At 29.1% G+C, this 20165-nt stretch overlaps 1 protein-coding gene across 2 annotated transcripts in view; it reads right to left on the bottom strand.

Moving 5' to 3' along the window:
• Nucleotides 1-20165, bottom strand: part of LOC107441428 (ras association domain-containing protein 10) — a 69479-nt gene that overhangs the window by 14927 nt on the left and 34387 nt on the right. For both annotated transcript variants that reach the window (XR_015431396.1, XM_016054684.4), the window contains exon 2: nt 7038-7088. The gene's annotated coding sequence lies outside the window, so the exon portion shown is untranslated. The remainder of the gene's footprint in view (nt 1-7037; nt 7089-20165) is intronic.

Consider the following 20165-nt stretch of genomic DNA (forward strand, 5'->3'; position numbering starts at 1 on the left):
TAGAATATATTAATTCCAATTTTAGTTTTGCAGAGACGGCGGTAACATTTGCTTCAGTTGTGTTCAGTTCAGAGGCTTATATAAACCATTTAAAATCTTATAAGTATTGTAATAGCATCATAAAAATTGAATTTTTGGTAAATTATATAATAAGCGAGAGAAAAATTCACAAAAAAAGTCAAAATTTAAATTTAATTTAAACCAAACTAAATACAAAAATAATGCAAATTTTAAATGTACAAAAAATATTATTATTCTGCATTAATTGCTCACTTATTTCAAACTCTAAGTTCATGTTCCATTTTTTGGATCATTGGCTGATAAACGGTTAACATTCTGCTTGCAAAGTTAATTTTCAGTTCGAGCCTTGACGTTGTTTGAGACTCAGCCGATTTGTTAATTAAATAAGGGCAAAACCTTGTTATGCTGCCATCTGTTGACTAGTAAGGCATTAGCGTGTTCATTTTCAGAGGTCACTATTGTGAAGGGAAAGCGAGATTTTTTTTTTTATTTTTTATTTATTTATTTTTTTTTTTTTTGGTCGCTGGTTGGGATTGAACCCGAAGAAGAGAGTTGGGCGTATAATTTAATGGTCAACTCAACAAATTCTTATCTTTCTAAATAAGGAAATGAGTCGGCTATATAAATGAAAATATTCGAATTTTAAATTTCCAAAAGTGTGATATGATTTACATACAAAATAAAAGTAAAATATTGGGAATCAAGCACATCGAGACAGAGAAAATGAACAAAAATCTAATTTTCAACTGGAATGTTTACAAATATTTAAAATATTAACTGGGACTAAAAACTTTTCCTCTCGTAAATTTAATAAAAAAAATTTAACGTGAAAGTTTTACCAAACATTATTTTTTGAAATACATGTTTTAAAATACACGTAAAACCAATTCCAACTTGAATAAGTTTTTTTCCCTCTAATTTGGCTCACAAGTAAGCACAATTAAAAATGGACTTTTCGGATATTCTTTACTACTTTCATAACCATTGAAGAAACTAAAAAAAATAATAATTAGCACTAATTAATTAGCACATTTGAGATTATCCGCTCTAATCATTATGATTAAATCCTAGTACGTAAATATTTGATCCTTAGATCAAAAGTGATTCAGGATGGTTTGTTTTTTTTCTTCCTCGCATTATTATTAGTGATAATCTAATCATTAAAATAGAAGTTATCTTAAAGTATTTAATCTTTTCTTACTTTCGCCTGCTTTGCCTTGTAGAAATATCTCTTGCAGAGACTCTATCAAACTTTTTATTTTCATAAAATTTGCGTTATATTCTTCTCTTATCAAACCAAACTTGTAATGATTCTGTTGATAAGTTTTCCTTAAAAGAAAAAAAAATTATTTGAGTGATTGCTTTTTGTTATATTGTTTAATTTATCAGTGCCATGTAACTAGAATTGACTGTGAGAGTGTTCAATTAAAACAGGGTTGTTGCTTACTGGGCTGATCCTTACTTTTACCATTGCCTTCATTCCATTCTTCTACAGTGAAATGCAGAATCCGTGATGGACAACTCGAAATCTGAATCAGGCATTAATCTCGGGTATTTTTAAACTGTTCAGAGGGGACACGTACGGACCACCCACTAGAATCTTAGGTGTGACGTACCTCGTTCAACACATGCACCACTGTCAGTAAAGGAGAATGGCCTTTTAATCGAAGGCCAAGGCTGAAATGGAGAGATTGCGGAAGTCTGAGAGCTTTTTTGGTCACCTCAACCACACCCTTGGCTCAATTCTTATTATAACTTAGTTTCCAAACTAGACTTGATAAATGCCTTGTTGACTGATTTTTAATTGCTATGTTCACACGGAGACTGTTATTAAGCAACAAGTATCAAAATTTCAATTTCATTCAATCATATTTCTTGTTGCGCTAATCATGTTATTAGTGCCACAAACCTCTAAAGGTACCGTTGTCAATATCGATGAAAATCGTTAAGCAATTTCGCTCTAGTTCAAAAAAAAAAAGACAAGATTGGAGTGAGTATATGACTCGCCGAAAAACAAATATTAATTAATGTTAATAAGAAGCTTTATTTGGTAATCAGTTTGAAAGTGACTTGACCTCGATTTTAATCAATGTTGTCAATATATATATATCAAGAGGAAAAATAAAGTTTAAAAAAAATCAATCATTATTTAAATCATAATCAGAAAATTAATAAAAATTTTCATTATGAGATTTTTTTCCCTGTCTTTTAAGTGTTTCAATGATTCATGAATAATATTTTTAATGATTTTTCTCTTAAGAAATCGCTTTTCATTAAAAAAATAACAGTTATTATAATAAATTATTGATTTCATTTCGCTAAACATCGATGTATAGCTATATTAAATATAGCTATATTGTATGTATAACTAGATAAAAATCAATCATTATTTAAATCTCATTCAGAAAATTAATACAAAATTTCATTATGAGGTTTTTTTCCTGTCTTTTAAGCGTTTCAATGTTTCATGAATAATATTTTTTATGATTTTTTTCTTAAGAAATCACGTTTCATTAAAAAAATAACAGTTATTATAATAAATTATTGTTTTTTTCTTTTCGCCAAACATCGATGTATAGCTATATTCTCTAACCAAAATAGGTATAAAGATTATTAAATACTTAAAAATGAAGTTTTAAGGTAGTTGTTTTCATATTGTATCAATAAAATGCATGAACAATGTGAACTAATATATTTATAAATATATTAGTAACTTTTCTATATAGTAACTTCTGAAATATATGACACTTTGACATTGACATTGACATTGACTTTGACATGACACTTTGACATAAATGACACTTTTAATAGATATAAAGAAAGTTTGTTAAGTATTTTGTCGTTATTTCAATGAAAATAAGTGAACATTATTTAGATAATATATTTCTTCTAAAAAAAACATTAAATGAAAGCGGAAAAGCAACTAGCAGCATCCATTTTGAAATATTTGCTATTCCTCGAAGGAAATTTAAATCGACAGGGCAGGGTGTAAGTTTTTATAAGTGTAGGCTTTTTAGTAAATAAAATTTTCTTTCTTTTTGGTCAAAAAGTCTGCGTCCTTTTGTACCTTCAAGGGAACGATTAGCTTTTACAACAGTAAATATGAATAAATCTCTCGTCATGATTTATAATCGAGTGGCTCGGTCTTATTTTTGTTTACTTCTGTACGATTATATTAATGACATGAACAAATTATTCTTCTCTGTGATTTATAGTTTTAAAGTTGTGCTTTTTGTACCTCCTTTCAATAAAATTTATTAAATCCAGACTGGAAAACGTGAATTTAATGCAGTGGTGTGATTTTTTTTTCATATTGTGCATAGGTGTAGAAACATGAAACTTTCAAAACAATTCCTAATCTTTTAAATTACATTTTGTTCTATTATTCATAAAAAGTGTTTCTGTGCCATAATTTTATTTACTCCTGTTTATTTCAGTTTCATTCGGTTGTGTGAAAAGTTATACTATAAACAGAGAAAAGAAAAAATCTACACTTAAAAATTTATCGAAAAATTTATCGATGTAGAAATTATAAGTAATCAATGATTTTCATATTTATTCTTTTATAAATTTGAAAAGACAAGAGGTGTGTCATTCATAGAAATATACATTTTATTCGCCAAAGAGGCAAATTTAAGAACTTGAAAAATATTAAGAAATAAAATATTTAAATCAAATCATAATTTACTTTACAAAATATACTTTTGTCTTCATTAACACATGACATCCTTAAAAAAGTAACTTCCAAGTATTTTTTGGAAATAAAGTAAAACAAATAACCAAACAATCATGATGATTTTTTTAAATTCAATTAAAAATACTTAAAAGAAAATGATAAACTCGTTGCCTAAAACTACTAGTTAAGTCTTATAAAGTAGAGGGGCGCTGAACAAATTTGATCAGTGAATGTTGCCAGTTTGCCATGCCTGAAAAAACACACGGGGAGTTCTTTTACACGCATTTACAGCCGCTTCCCATTTCTCCTTGTCGTTTTTAGCACAGTCGTTTTTAACAAAATCTTCACAGACGTTTTAAATTATTATTGGAAGAGTCTATTATCTCATTCGATAATAGTTAAATCGTATATTAGGGAGAGATACAATTGCATGTTATGCACAGTTTTTCAAAAGTGAAATTAAAAAAAAAATATTGCGCAAATGTTTCCTGCGTGAAAAAGTACAAAAAAAAACATAATTTTTAAAAAGTATACTTACGGGCTAAAATTGTACCAAACTCCATTACTCATTTTTTAAATGTTTTTTATTATTATAAATTATATATTTTCGACATTTCTCAAATTCCAAACTTTGTTTTCAAATGTAAAATGAAATTTACATTATACATGTTAATATAATTAAATTATACATGCATTACATGTAATTCTATTTATTTAGGACTATGGTTTATATGCATAAATAAAACATTTTTGGGCAGAGCTCAACATTCGTATTGATTATAGTTAGCAAAAGGGTTAGGTGCCTTTCTCTTGTTAGAGAAATATAATTACAAAATATTTAACAAATCTCTGCTATTTTATAACGCGAATGGTGTTTACTGAGGTGTACAGTTCATAGATAACTCACTTTTTTTCCATAAAAATAATATAAATGAGGAAGAAATTTTGTTTACATTTCATATACAATAGTGATAAATCATGGATTTATTTTGTCCATAGATTGGATTTTAAGTAAATGTTAAATCTAAGAAAGCTTTTTTTTCTCAATGATGATTCTTTGTTTAATTTTTGTTACCTACTTTAAAACGATATATTCCAAACCTAATTACATATTGCATTGAATTTCGGATAGAAAAATATTTTTTAACCTTTTTACTTTATTAGGTGTTTAGGAAATTCGCGTAAAACTGTTACAAAACATACAATGTTTTATATTTAAGAGAAAGAAAGATATGTAATTTTAATTTAAGAATATTTTAAAGCATTTTAAGCATAATTAACAAAAAATAAAGGAAAAATAACATCAAAATATTCTCTATTCTGAATTTAAAAAAAATAATGTAAGAGCTTAAAATTTTTTTTATTACTTTCTTTAGTTATATCAAAAATTAGAAACATGATATTTTTTGCAATTTTAAAATTTAAAACGTTTTGTAAATAAGTTTTTTGTATGAAGTAAATAAGTCCTGTAAATAAAGTCTCGTGACATAATTTTCAGTCCTTTTTATACACTTTTTGCATGATAAAACAGTGCGCAAAGATGTCATAAAATGATGATTTCTCCATAATATAAAAATTTTTTGTTTAGAATAAAATAAGCATTATTATAACGATTATTTTTTATTTTCTTGTGTCAAGGAAGTAAGTTATATTTCTTTCTTTCTCTGAAATATTTAATTGAAATCTTAGAAAATTCTAATTTTCAATACAATTAGATTTTAAAAATTAAAATTGTATATAGTCTTAGTTAAAATACACCCTTTTAGTAATTTATGGATAAATTGAAGAGTCAGAGTTGAACCTTGAGCAAAAATAAAACTAAAATCAGAAGTAGTAATTAATAATAATCAATTATAGTTTAATTTTCGATGACATATGCCTCCTAAAGGTAAACTCTGTATTTACAAAAGAAAAAAGCCAGTTTCTATGCAAAACTTCACATGCAAATTACAACACAACCTTGAAGTTATTTTTTTAACAGAAATTGAACATAAGTAAATAAGTAATCAAAACAGTTTTCTTCTAAAGGAAGTGAATTTTAATTATTAATTTCGCTAAACGACATCTTATATAAGTATCATTTTCAAAGATAACAAAAATAATTACATAAGATTTGTTAAATGAAGCATTTTAAACTTATTCTACTTCTCAAACAATATAATTTTATTAATATTTATTTTACTATTTGTTAGTTTTCTTTCGATTAAAAATCGCTCTTGAAATAACAAATAGAATGATCTGTATGGGGCACTAAAATTTAGGACCACCAAAAAAAAAAAAAAAAAAAAAAAAAAACGGCTGAATTTATTATATAATAAAAATTACTAAATTTTAAAATTAATTCTTGCTTAATTAAATAAGTAGAATTTCAAGTATTTCGAGATTTATTGCTTCAGAATTATTTGAAACCGGTAATTAGCGATTGTTTACAAACTACTGCATGAATATTCGTAAACTATAGAAAAAAACACGTTCACGGGTTATTGAAGTAACATACATACAGACTTTCACTTTTATATATAGAGAAATTTATACAAATATAAGCTCAAATAGTAACTATAGTTTAAATAATATTTTTAATAATATTTTTAATCTTTCATATTCATAAGTTTGAAATATTTTACGAGTCATTAGAAATTGCAACTAGCTATCTGTAAAAAATTTTGCGCGTTTTTTTGCTAAAAGGAAAATGAAGTTTAAGAGACACCAAAAGTGTGCTGAATCATATCTATAATTAAAGCTGATTAAATTTTAAAATTAGTGTTATTTTATCAAATTTATCTTTATTACATAATAGTAGTTGAACGTTAAAAATATAATAGTAATGGTAAACGTTTGGAACATTTTATTTCGTTGTTAGATGAAAATTTGACTTCAATCAAAAAAGGAAAAATCTTTCAAAAATTAAAACAAAAAAAGAATCAGTTACTTACCCTATCTAAACTTTGAATAAATTATGACATTTTAAATGCAAACTCTGTTTAAATAGGAACAAAGACCAATTTGAATCGGTAAACCAACTATAGTTTAAAATACAACTCTATAACTCTTGTAAACAAAAACGAAACAAACAAAAAAACCCAGCAAGTTTACAATGAAGTTTCATTTCTAGGAAGTAGTTTATATTTATTTATTTCTCTGAACGACTGCATAGAAATCTTAGAAATATTGCAGCATGTTCAACATTACATATTTGAGGTTCTTATTGAAAGTTCAATTGGCGACTTTAAAACCTATTTGCTAATACATCATCATTAACTGCATTAAAATGTGATATAAAAATTGAAATAAAAAAGAGAATTATTGAGATAGAAAGATAACTTTAAAAAATAATTATTACCTTCTTCCACTGGACGGAATGGTCTTCATGATTTCATTTACATAATTATGCCTGGAAAAAAAATAGTACAATTAGAACTCCCAAGAATTACTTTTTTTTAAAAGACTAGTTAGAACATCAGTTGAACAATAAACATAAAATACGCCTCGCACATTTTATGACATCTGATTGATAGCTTTGGGTTTGGTTGTATAGATCAACGGTAAAATATTTTAGAGAATTCACCCTAGCAGTTAGAATGGGTCAAATTAATTTGAACAATTTAAGGCTATTGACTTCGGAAATATTGTTTCGTTAATTCATTTTGTTCGGTTAAAACCTCGAATTAAAGTACACTGGTGTAAGAAATTAAAAGGATTTTTAGATTTGGTCGATTATCTCTAGAACTACTGGACCGATTTTAATGAAATTTGATACGTACATACATTGATACAATACAAAACAAATAACCATTCAACAATTGTAATACGCACGCATGATCGTGCGCAACACTCGTTGGAGTAGGAAGGTATGAAATTGCCACAGGGAATGATGATAAATCGCCTTATTTCAAGTATGAAATCACGCTGCAAGGCCTGTATATCTGTAAGAGGGGACCAAACCCCCTATTGACTCTTTTTTTTTTTGTTCATTCTGCAACCGCGGTTTCCTACTTTCCGACTCCAACGAGTGTTACGCACGATCATGCGTGTGTATTACAATTGTTGAATGGTTATTTGTTTTGTATTGTATCAATGTATGTACGTATCAAATTTCATTAAAATCGGTCCAGTAGTTCTAGAGATAATCGACAAACTCTGAAAAAATCTCTTAATTTCTTACACCAGTTTATTTTAATAAACAGGGTTAGAAATTTATCAGCAAAAAGGGTTAAATAATAACTTATTTCATTGTTATTTTACCACATTCAAACCAAACAGGCAAAAAACCATGTATAATAGGATTTTCGTATGTATGGTAGAACCATATATAATAACTGTCAACTAAGAAAAAAATCATTTATTAACTGCTTTCAACCAATACGGTTAAACAACCTGAATTTTATAGCACTAAATAGGCCCAACTAATGAAGCCACTTGCAGCTGGGTACACATTACAGCCGAAGGGGTTACTCAGTCAATCTTATGACCAACAGAACGGGGGTTCTGTCTTATCGTTTATGCCACAATATTTTACCATTCATTTCACCACATAAAGAGTTTTCAAGTATCCTGCACTCCTTGATTCGTGGCCCTGGGCTACTAGAGTGCTTAGAATAGTCTTATTCACGCATATATGGCAGCACCATTATGTTGCTTAACACAAAAAAGTATAGTACTAAGGATAAGTGAATTAACTAGATAAACTAATTAAACCACATTCTAAGGTTCATTCGATAAAACGCAACTCCACCGCAACTTAACTCTGATGTCCAGTTAAATTTCTTTTTTACGGCTTTGAAACCATACTAGTTGTAAATGATTTAAAAAACTATATACTTTTGTATTCATGGATTTTCAACAGTACTTGTTGTAAACGGTTTCAATACCGTTAAGCTGAAAAATTTTCTTTACCGTAAACCTTACGGTTAATTGGATGAATAGACTGCTGCTGGTTATTTTACCGTGATTTAGAATGAAAATTCTGACACTGAATGAGGAATGACACAAACGATATAGAACAAATACAACAATACGACAAAATTAAAATACAAATTTTACCACTGGTCAGATGTTAGATAACAGGTACACTGTAAGAAATTGCAGATCAAATTACGGTATGCAGCTCTTTGGTCCCTAAAATCCATTTTTACCTCAAAATATTATACGATAATTTTTACATTATTTAGTTAATTTGAGTGATGCAGTTAGTTTACGCTTAATTATTTCTGTAAAAATTACGGTATATCAGATTTTTTGTTCGATCAACTTGTTCCCGTAAAAATAGATTTACGATAAAAAGTTCCGGCTCTCTAACTCTGATTTAACTGATTTAAAATTTTAGTAAAAAATGCCGAATATGGAGACGTTAAGTAGCATAACATCTATGCTACAAAATTGAGGAGTAACTTTTCTTGTTGGTCAAAGATTTAATTGATTACATGCAAGGGCTAGAAAATAACGGCTATAGAATCACAGAAAAAGTATAACCGCAAAAAATGTCAAAGATGTGTGTACGACACTGCGAAGAAATAGTAATTTGCACTAATTTTAGCTTTTAATTGGGAACCAAATCACTTGATTGATTAAAAACTAGAAAAAGTTACAGCATGCAGCAGAAAACGAAAAGCATCGTGCTTTACATATGGAAAGAATATTAAAAGCATGTTCAAAAAAGTTCCGCAAATGCTTTTATTTAATTTTCAAAGCAAAAGAAAAAAAGAAAAAAAAAATCTTTTTTTTTATAGTAAAATATTGAAAAAAGTAATTGTAGACTTTATTCTCTATTCAAGAGGGAAACTTACTGTACGGAATTATTAATAAAAATGTCAAATATTCAGTAACATAACGAATACGGAGACGTTAAGTAGTATAACATCTATGCTACAAAATTGAGGAGTAACTTTTCTTGTTGGTCAAAGATTTAATTGATTACATGCAAGGGCTAGAAAATAACGGCTATAGAATCACAGAAAAAGTATAACCGCAAAAAATGTCAAAGATGTGTGTACGACACTGCGAAGAAATAGTAATTTGCACTAATTTTAGCTTTTAATTGGGAACCAAATCACTTGATTGATTAAAAACCAGAAAAAGTTACAGCATGCAGCAGAAAACGAAAAGCATCGTGCTTTACATATGGAAAGAATATTAAAAGCATGTTCAAAAAAGTTCCGCAAATGCTTTTATTTAATTTTCAAAGCAAAAGAAAAAAAGAAAAAAAAATCTTTTTTTTTTATAGTAAAATATTGAAAAAAGTAATTGTAGACTTTATTCTCTATTCAAGAGGGAAACTTACTGTACGGAATTATTAATAAAAATGTCAAATATTCAGTAACATAATCCACACACTCTTAATATTGGATTGATAGTTCTAAATATATTATTTCGCGCAAAGAGCGCCGGAAAAACCCTTTAAAACGATCGACACCAAGATAATAATGGGTCAAATTCATTTAAAAAACTAATAGTTTTATCCATTGTGGCGATTATCAGAATAAAACCAAAGTCACTTAATTCCATACATCAACCTAGATAGATCTACTATAGTTTGTTTAGTAACAACATTATAATACCGGAATAAAGGTTGATGACATCGATTTTTTCATTCATTATTCTCGTCTGTTTTTTCTTAATTTTTAAGGAATTTTAAGTGGCAATTGTAATTCATTTCTGACCCACATAAAAAGATTTCTCTTTCAACATTACCTAAACCATTATTCATTTTTCATCATTCGAGAACGAATTCAAAGCATACACATCAGCCACAGTGGTTCTGTCTTCCGGAAATGCGGTAATAATAGAGGCGTAAAAAGGATAATTTCCATAAATACGTTATTTATCACTGTCATGATACGTTTCTATCAGACTATGGTAAATAACATGAAATTTGGGCTCCAATGTGAGGAAACACCCTTTTTGTTTTGCAGTCACAACAGTTTAAACTTTTTAAATAATTTGTTTTATTTTAATTTATGATCAATTTATTTATATGACTTTTTAATTTATAACTTGTATTTTGTGTTTTGAGTAAAGATTGCTTTGGTTAATACGTGGGAATATTTCGTAAGAATTTTAAAAATTTGAAATGTTTACCAATCAACTACAAAAGTTTAAAATTTGAAAAACATAAATGACCTCATTTCCGGTAGCTAATTGATTTTTTTCCAATTTTTTGATTAAAATAATATAATAATTTAATTCATAAAATAATGTACATGGCAAAATCAATAATTCATAAAGTGATATATTTCGATTCAATTCATATATCCATTAAGAAAATAATGTATCTCAACAACTAATTATTAAATATAAACAGAAAACATACATTCATTAAATTAAAAATAGCCATTAAAACTTCACCTTGAAATAAAATATTCCATAAAAATGAAATAGTTTAGGAAAAAAAGCATTTTTAAAAGAAGGTAACAAATTAACTTTAAAAATATTAAAAATTTAGTCTTTTGTCGACATATATACAGAGGTCTATCCAGACATTTTGTGAAAGGTCCGTTTTTGTAAAATTGTGAAAAAATTACTCGTAATTTGTGAATATAAAATAAACGTTAAGTCACATTCTTTCAACCGGGGTCCTGCTTCTGTGAATTTGTGCAAATAGGGTCCTATTAAAGCAGAAAACTTTTTCAAGGAGTTTTTAAATTGTAAACACATACAAGATTATGCTCAACACCGTAAAATTATAATTAAGTAAATTTAAATTAAAAAAAAAAAAAACAGCAATTGTCGCTACTAAATTAGTATTGCAACATACAGATATTTGGTATTTAGCCTATACTGCTGAACGCAGAATATTCATTTCGGAAGAATAAAGGAAAAAGCGTCTTACGAAGACAAAACCTAGTTTGTTTACATATGTCTTCCCCCCCCCCCTTCCTGGGAAGGGTTTATTCGATTAACAAAACAATAATGGAGATAAACAAATTTGTCAAGGGTCCGATTAAAAGATAAATTATTTTGTAAAAGGCCCGTTAACGGACCCAAATTTAGCAATAATGTTCAGCTAAAAAAACAAGAAAATATGCACTCTAAATTGCTTTTGATTTAACAGTCAGATTTTCTCTTACTAGAAATCAACCTTAAGGATAAGGGGTGAAATCAGTGCAAATGATATTTCTATTTATGAAATCAGACACAAAAACACACTTTCTCTGAATAAACCTTTTTTTTTCCCTTTTTTTTTTACAGGTTATTATTTCTAACCACCAAAATACAGAGCGTAGCATAATATTTGGTTCTAATGATTTGGCCAGGAAAGTGATTGAAAGTTTAATGGACCCCTTAATGTTAATTTTACTATTCGAAAACTTCACCGCATCTCAAGAACTGTTTAAGAGCAAGGAAATCTGTATACAGTTATAGAATTCGTTTTTCCAAAGATAATTCCAGGTAAAAAATAACTTTTTTAAAAAATTATTTATTATTTCGTATTATTTATTTACTATCAGTCGAAAAATCTTTCAATACAAATTTTTAGATCATTTTATATAATTAGACAAAATACAAATTTTAACAAAATTGTTCCAGAGAAATCTGACTGTTTCATCCATAAATAAAGATAAAGGAAAAAAAAACTTTGTTATTAAAAAATAAAAAATCCCCATCTTCAATATTCATACGTGAGGATTAGAATTAAGCAGATAACAAAGATTTTTTCTATGGAGCTTTAATAACTGCCTCTGTTGATAGTTTAAAGCTCAAATTTAACAAGTATTAGTTGATATCTCAATGGCCAAGATATCTTGTTGCAGATTTTCATTTTTAAAACCCTACCCTACTTAAATAAAAATATTCTGCTTAAAAGCAATTTTAAAATCTTTTCTACCTTTAGAAATTATAAGAATAAAAATAAAATGTTTTTCAATTAATTTTTTGTTTTAATAATACAAAAGAATACTTGAACAAAAAATTGCAATAATTAATATTGAACAATAGCAATTAAATAGTAAAAAAGTGAATGTAACAGAGAAGTTATAAGAATATAAGAAAATATATTTTCATAAAAAAATTAGATTTTTCTTTCAAAATTTGATATCAAATTTAAGTAGAAAAATAATTTTCACAAATCCAAACCCGAAAATTCCTCTTAAAAATACGAATAATACTTTCTGGAACTTTTGATTTCCTACTTTATTCTATGTAGAAAACTTTTTCTTTTGTTGAGGCATTTCATAGAAAATGAATAGACCTATGAACCCAAAGCTGCAATTTAAAGATGAATCAATAGATGAAAACAGGAATTTTATTTCTTTTCTTTTATAACTACACTGTTTGATGAAGAAAACAGGATTAAGCGCTTTAGGTCGCGCGAGACCACCAATCATTAATATTCTCTCGTCCCATATTCCCCTGTATTACTGGACAGTACAAGGTAAGTGTGAAATACCATCAGAGACCTATTTATGAGCGTTCAAGGTTATGGGGTCTTCCCTGACCTGAACTGAAATTCTAGAAAAACTGCTTAGTTTTTCGAGAAAGTAGAATGAAAATGGGGTTGGATATCTCATCAATGAATTTTCTGACCAACACTTTACAAAAAAAGAAAATATTAATTCATTTTTAGTAATTTTATGTAAATATCCGTGAAGGACAAAAAAATATCAAGTATTAATAATCAATATTAATCAATATTACACATAAGGAAAAAAATCTGGTGGAATTACCGTACTGTATGGTAGTGACTTTTCTAAATTTAAAAAGAAAAAAAAACATGATTCTGGTATATAAAAATAAATTACTATGTATTTTATTTCATATTATGACCGTCGTTGAACAGCCGACCCAATTATATGGGTTTACGACTACTAATGTTCAACTCCGTAGAGTTATAATTTTGACCCCAATCCAGAAGGCAAGGGAACTCCTGGATCGAGTATTGGGTGAAATTGAACTTCGTGGAGGACTTTTTGATGGAGCTAACCCGCATTTGCGTTACATGGAGATTAAGACCACGAGAACTTCCCAAGGTTAGCCTGGTGGCAAGAGGACTGTAACCCACGATCCGTCTACCACTGAGGATATTTCACGTCAGCATTGTGGTCGGTGCAAGCCGGATGCGAAATTCGTATCGACTGGGATTCGAACCCGATGCGCCTCATTGGAAGGCGAATGTTCTATTCCCTGAGCAAGTATTATGTATTTATACCATCCATCTGGTAATTTTTCCGCTTATATGTTAATGACTTACAGGAAATTCTTATTTTTAAAATTATAGCACTTATTACAGCACATGTAGTAAAAAATGCAAAACTGAAAAGTAAATTGAGCAGAATAAAAGGTTTTCATATCCTGTTCTAATGTATCATGATAAAATTACTAAATTTTGACACATTAACTAAATTTTATCAGACAATACAAAATCATCCTACATATCCAATCATCAATACTACAAATCATCCTTTTTCCTTTCTCAAACTTCTAGTATTTTTTTCAATTATTTGAAAAGTGTATCTGTAGATAACATTTTTGGAATTCTATTTTCAGATTTTTTGGTTTTTTACCAAACTCATCCCTGAGATATATATAGAGTTCTAGAAAATTAAAAAAAAAATTAAAAATAAATCCATTATTTTCAAATAAATTTCTCCAAAATGGGAAAAGGAGAAAATGGTAAAACTAGTTACAAGAGTTAATCAATGCACAAAGGAAGTTTTTTAATTGAGATTTTATGCTAACAAATTTTTTTTTTAAATTTTATCTATTTTCTTCCAATAGTATTCGACATTGAAAATATTATTTGATAGTAGCCAATTGATAATGATTAATAGTGACCGATTGATACTGATTAAAAGTCACTAATTGATACTGATTAATAGCAACCTTCGCATGATATTCTCGATTTACCACAGTCAAGGAGTTCTCCTGATGATTTTGCAATTCAGTAAATAACTTAATATTTATTTTTCAAATACCATTCAAATACTGTTTAATTCAAATACCGTTCAATTCAAATACCGTCGTTATTTCGGCTCATGGAAGCATGTTTTAAAAGCGTAACTACAAAAAAACACTAACACGTTATTTCAGGTATTTTTCTAACTAGAGCCTCTGAAGACAGGCCGATTTATCATCTATTTTTGGAGCAAAGAGCTAACATAAGCACAATACTAACATAACATTAACTGGCGAACTTGTTTGCTCCAATATTGCTTGATAGGTCAGCTCTGATAGTATAAAAGCCTTATTTCTAACTAATTCGGTGACGTCATCTACGTTTATTTTGCTGAAGCTTACCATAGCATAAGGAATTAAAAATAAATACCTAATCATTAAAGAAAGTACAACAAGCTTCGTTACTGATTGAACAGAGCTGTAAGCTAGCATATATTGATATAATGTTTTAAGTAAGTGGAAAGAAAATGCATCTGCAGTTTAATTTATACATATGCCTAATGATAGATCAATGAGGGAAATAAATTTTTCCCACATATCCCCCGAACGCACTAATTAAACTTTTTTTTACGATTTTTTGGATAATAATACATCCAAACTACAAAAGAAAAAAAAAGCCAAATTATCAGTGTCACCATTTTCTAGTTATAAGTAAAAGAGAAGATACAGACTGACAAAATTTGAATTTTTTTATTTAAAGAGATTATGTACACCGAAGAGCCATTACATTATGACCACCCTCCATCTATAATAATGGGCTCACCCAGGTTTTCATGGTTTCTCGCCCGGGAACAATGTTTTCACGGGGCACGTTAGGACCCATAATCCTCATAGAACGATTCCTGACGTCTGTAAGCTACTTGAACATAGTTGCAGATCAGGTTCACCCATTCATGGCAATAGTTTTTCCTGGGGGGATGATGTTTAAAAACAGGATAATGCACCATGTCATAAGGGTCGAATCGTCATGGATTGGTTCGAGGAACATTCCAGTAACTTTCAAGTCATGTCTTGGCCCCCAAATTCACCTAACCTTAATCCAATAGAGCATCCGTGGTCCTACTTGGAAAACCAAATTCGTGCTGCCACGCTATCCCCTCGCAATGTGAGGGAATTGCAGGACCAGTTGGCGAGAGCTTGGTACCAGATACCTCAGACTACCTATCAGCACCTTGTGGAATCAATGCCACGGCGGGTGCTAGCAGTTTTGAGGGCTAAATGTGGTCCTACATGTTATTAGCAGGGTGGTCACAATGTAATGGCTCTTCGGTGTATGGAAACTTGTGAATACCTCATAAAAATGTTTCCAGATCACACCAAAATGTATACAATGTATTTTAAATTCATTGCGTTTAATGAAAGAAAAAATTAACAATGAGTAAGAAATTTCACTCAACTGTGCGCTGAGAACAAGTGAGTTTAGCTACAGACAATTACATCTTTATAAGGCTGTTTTTCGTAGGCTCCGTCGTAATGTGAAATGATGCTTTTCGGGGAATAATATGCTACTTTTAATACTGCTGTGAGTTTGCAACTGTAACTCATGAGTCATGACTGTTAGGTCAGATTTAGCCTATCTGATGTCAGCGCTGTCTACGTTTATTTTGAAAATGGTGCAAAACTTCAATATGGAGAAAAGCCGCAGTTTTGTGAAAATAAAAAGCGTATGAGGTTTAAATTTTTTAATATTTGAAAACTTACTCCAATGCTGCATTATATGCACTCAGAAATTTTTTTAAAAATTGACAATACCGCAATGATTTTGATAATTTTCATCTAGTTGGAAAAATATCGCCAAATGGACTATTTTCAAAAAAGTTTAATAATTTTTTTAAATATTTAAGTTATTTGTCTGTTCTCAAGTCAGGGGTCTGTCCAGACATTTTGTGAAAGGTCCTGTTTTTGTAAAATTGTGAAAAAACTACTCATAATTTGTGAATATAAAATAAGCGTTAAGTCACATTCTTTCAACCAGGGTCCTGCTTTTGTGAATTTGTGCAAATAGGGTCCTGTTATTGCAAAAATTGCTAAAAACCTTTTCAAGGAGTTTTTAAATTGTAAATAGATACAAGATTCTACTGAACAATTGCTGCTACTAAATTAGCGAAGCAACATACAAATATATATACTATACTGCTCAACACAGAATATTCATTTTGGACGAATTATGGATACAAAATCACTCACATTTTTAATAATTTCAATTGACAGATTTTAAATATTACAACTTAGTTACGTATCACTTTTAATGTGTTACGCAATAAGTAAATTTAAACAATTCTTCAATTTATAATATTTTATTTAAAAAATTGCCAGAAACTAATTTTTATTTACATAATATTCGATTAATTAATTTTATGAATAAATATAAATTGATCAATTATTTATTTACAAAAAAAATTCATTTAATATCTATAAGAATGTGCACACGATGTTTGTAAACATAGAAATATTTTCTTATAATACTACGTATGGAATTTAAACTAAGGAAAATTGGAAAACTTAGTTCGTTTCGATTTTGTGAAGGGTCTGTTTTTATGAAAAGGTATTTTGTGAAAGGTCCGTTAACGGACCCAAATTTCTTCTACAGACCCCTGCAAGCCCAGATAATTCTTCACGACAAGATAATATCTACAGTTTAAAATCATCACATTGCTTCAAGTGTAAGACACTTACACTATGGCTTTTTATTTTTATTTTCCTTGACAACTGTTGAGCTTCGAAAGACTGCGTTAAAAAGGACTCTAACAGTACGTTCTTTCAGACAAATTTGATTTCCCTTTGTTGAAAAGTGAAAAAGTGACATCAACTACCTAATTCAGATTAAAAACAAATATGCTCAAGGGAAGGGGGAAAAATAAAAAAAACGAAAATATCTTGACTGCCGCGATCGATTTAAAACTCTATTATCCTTTTTCTACTTGTCGAACTTGTCCTGAAAAATCACCTTCATTCATAAAATCTCATACCTCACTAACAGCACGGTGAAAGACTAATTGGAAGTAGATAAAAATTAAAAAGCAAAACGAAACACTACAAAAGAAAAAATGGGGGAGAGAAAAAGCAAAACATTGAAAACCGCCTAAGGGAAGAGGTCATTCAACACGTTTAGAAGAAAGAAGGATGATATTTAAGATTAACAGAAGGGGGGATACATGAAGGTTGGTTAGGGTTTTTTTTCCTTTTAGTTGGCGACCACGATTTACGCTTTGCTTTGTAATTAGGATTTTGACCGTCGCTTAAGGCGGTCGCCAAATAGCGTATCGTGACCACACACTCATTTTCTAAGTCTCTAAGAGATAGACTATTTTTGTTTATTTTTCGCATCTTCAGTTTCTTCTACCTTATCGCGTTTCAGATGCGCAACTATTAGAATGAGCGGGATTGCCCGAAGAATTTGAAGTTCAAATATCGATTCCTCGAGTGATTTTTTTTTTTAATCATCATCCAATGATCACGACTAGTAATCTGGACCTTGTTACGTGTATCAATATCAATTACTCATGAGGAATCTCTATATTGAATGTTATGATACGTTAAAACAAAACTAATTACTTTTTATATGACATTGAACGCTATTATTTAAAAGTCCCGCCTTATTTTATCTATGCGCAATATCTCCGGATGTCACGAGCACTCCTGGACACAATCCGATCAGCACACAATTGTCACAGATTTAATTGATGGCATATACAATTGTCTTTGACTCAATTTGGTGTAATCAGGGGTCTGTCCAGACATTTTGTAAAAGGTCCGTTTTTGTAAAACTCTGAAAAAATTACTGGTGATTTGTGAATATAAAATAAACGTGAAGTCACATTCTTTCAACCAGGGTCCGCTTTTGTGAATTTGTGCAAATAGGGTCCGTTATTGCAAAAAAAAAAAAAAAACTTTTCCAAGGAGTTTTTAAATTGTAAAGACATACAACATTACGCTCAACAATGTAAAATTATAATTAAAAAAATTAAATTTTAAAAATTTAACAGCAATTGCAGCTACTAAATTAGAGATTAAACATACAAATATTTGGTATTTAGCCTATACTGCTGAACACAGAATATTAATTTCGGACGAATAAAGGAAGAAGCGTCTGCCGAAGACAAAATTTAGTTCGTTTACATGCGTCTTTCTTCCCCCTTTCTGGAAAGGGTTTATTCAATTAACTAAACAATAATGAAGATAAACAAATTTGTGAGGGGTCCGATTAAAAGATAAATTATTTTGTGAAGGGTCCGTTAACGGACCCAAATTTCTTCTAAACTGGTAATGAGGTTTGATATTATAAATATTGAAAAAATATTTGAAGTACAATAGCAAAACTTGCTTTAAAAGCACATTTAAGCTGCATTAAAAAGGAAAATTATTTCGTTTCATGACACACTGACATTATATTTTACAATGATTCATCCACAAAACAAGTGCATCGAGCCACAATTCTTAGTTGGAAAATTAGCTGGGAAACAAGTCATCAGCTTGTCGTCATTAGCTTATTAGTCCGACTTCATTGGATAAATTATAACGACAAAATTTGCATCAAGTACATTTTGAAAGCTTTTATAATCAGTATAAAGAAAAAAATAATTTCGAAAAAATAAAAAGGTTGAAAAGGAAAGTAATTGCATTCCATATAGCATTAAAATTATCATTTACCGTTCCTTGCATCAAGTACATTTCGAAAGCTTTTATAATCAGTATAAAGAAAAAAATAATTTCGAAAAAATAAAAAGGTTGAAAAGGAAAGTAATTGCATTCCATATAGCATTAAAGTTATCATTTACCGTCATCAGGTCAGTAAGAAGTATAAGGTTAACAATTTAGAAATTGGTTGGGCGAAAATTTCTTGTTAAATTAATTCATTGCTGCACAGAATTTGTGTACAGTTTATTGTTATAATTTAATACAATGTATCACTTTCCAAGACTTAGCATTTTGCTACAGAATATTTATTCTTTATTTTTAGTTAAAGTTATTCTTCGAAGCATGTGATTTCGCTGTATGTATAAAATGAATAGTTTTCTTGGCAAATTTTACTAGGATTTTATTTATTAAGAATTGTTCTCAGAACAAATAGCGCGTTTGGTTAACTGTACAATTTACTCATAACAGGTTCACGCTGTACATTATTTAGCATTTTTTTTTTAAAAAAAACAATAAAATTTTTTTTATTGTGCTTAAGATTATGCTTACGACGTTAATATCTTGTTCTGTAATAAAGATACGCTTCTCCTCAAATTACATTTGATTTAAGTGTCATTTGTCGTATCAACTTAGGAAAATTTTTTTCTATCATTTAAACTATGAAAAAGGAATCAAAATACAAGTATTTACGTTAGTATGACTAAAGCAGTATAGAAAATTCAGATGTCTAAATTGACAATGATATTAGTTCAAGGAAACAATTTTCAGTAAGTGTTAAAAAGGTAAACAAAAATCTAAGATCACAGGTGAGAAAATTGTTATTCCAAGACAATTAGTCAAAAACAAGGAATCCGTAAACAATGAAGGGCAATGCATGCAAAACGAGTTCTTTTGGCAATTCTCTTGAAGTGTCATGATAAAATGAAATAAAATAGGCATCTAA

The sequence above is a fragment of the Parasteatoda tepidariorum genome, chromosome 2, assembly GCF_982258835.1.
Source record: "Parasteatoda tepidariorum strain Cologne lab strain chromosome 2, Ptep-v5.0, whole genome shotgun sequence".
Lineage (NCBI taxonomy): Eukaryota > Metazoa > Arthropoda > Arachnida > Araneae > Theridiidae > Parasteatoda > Parasteatoda tepidariorum.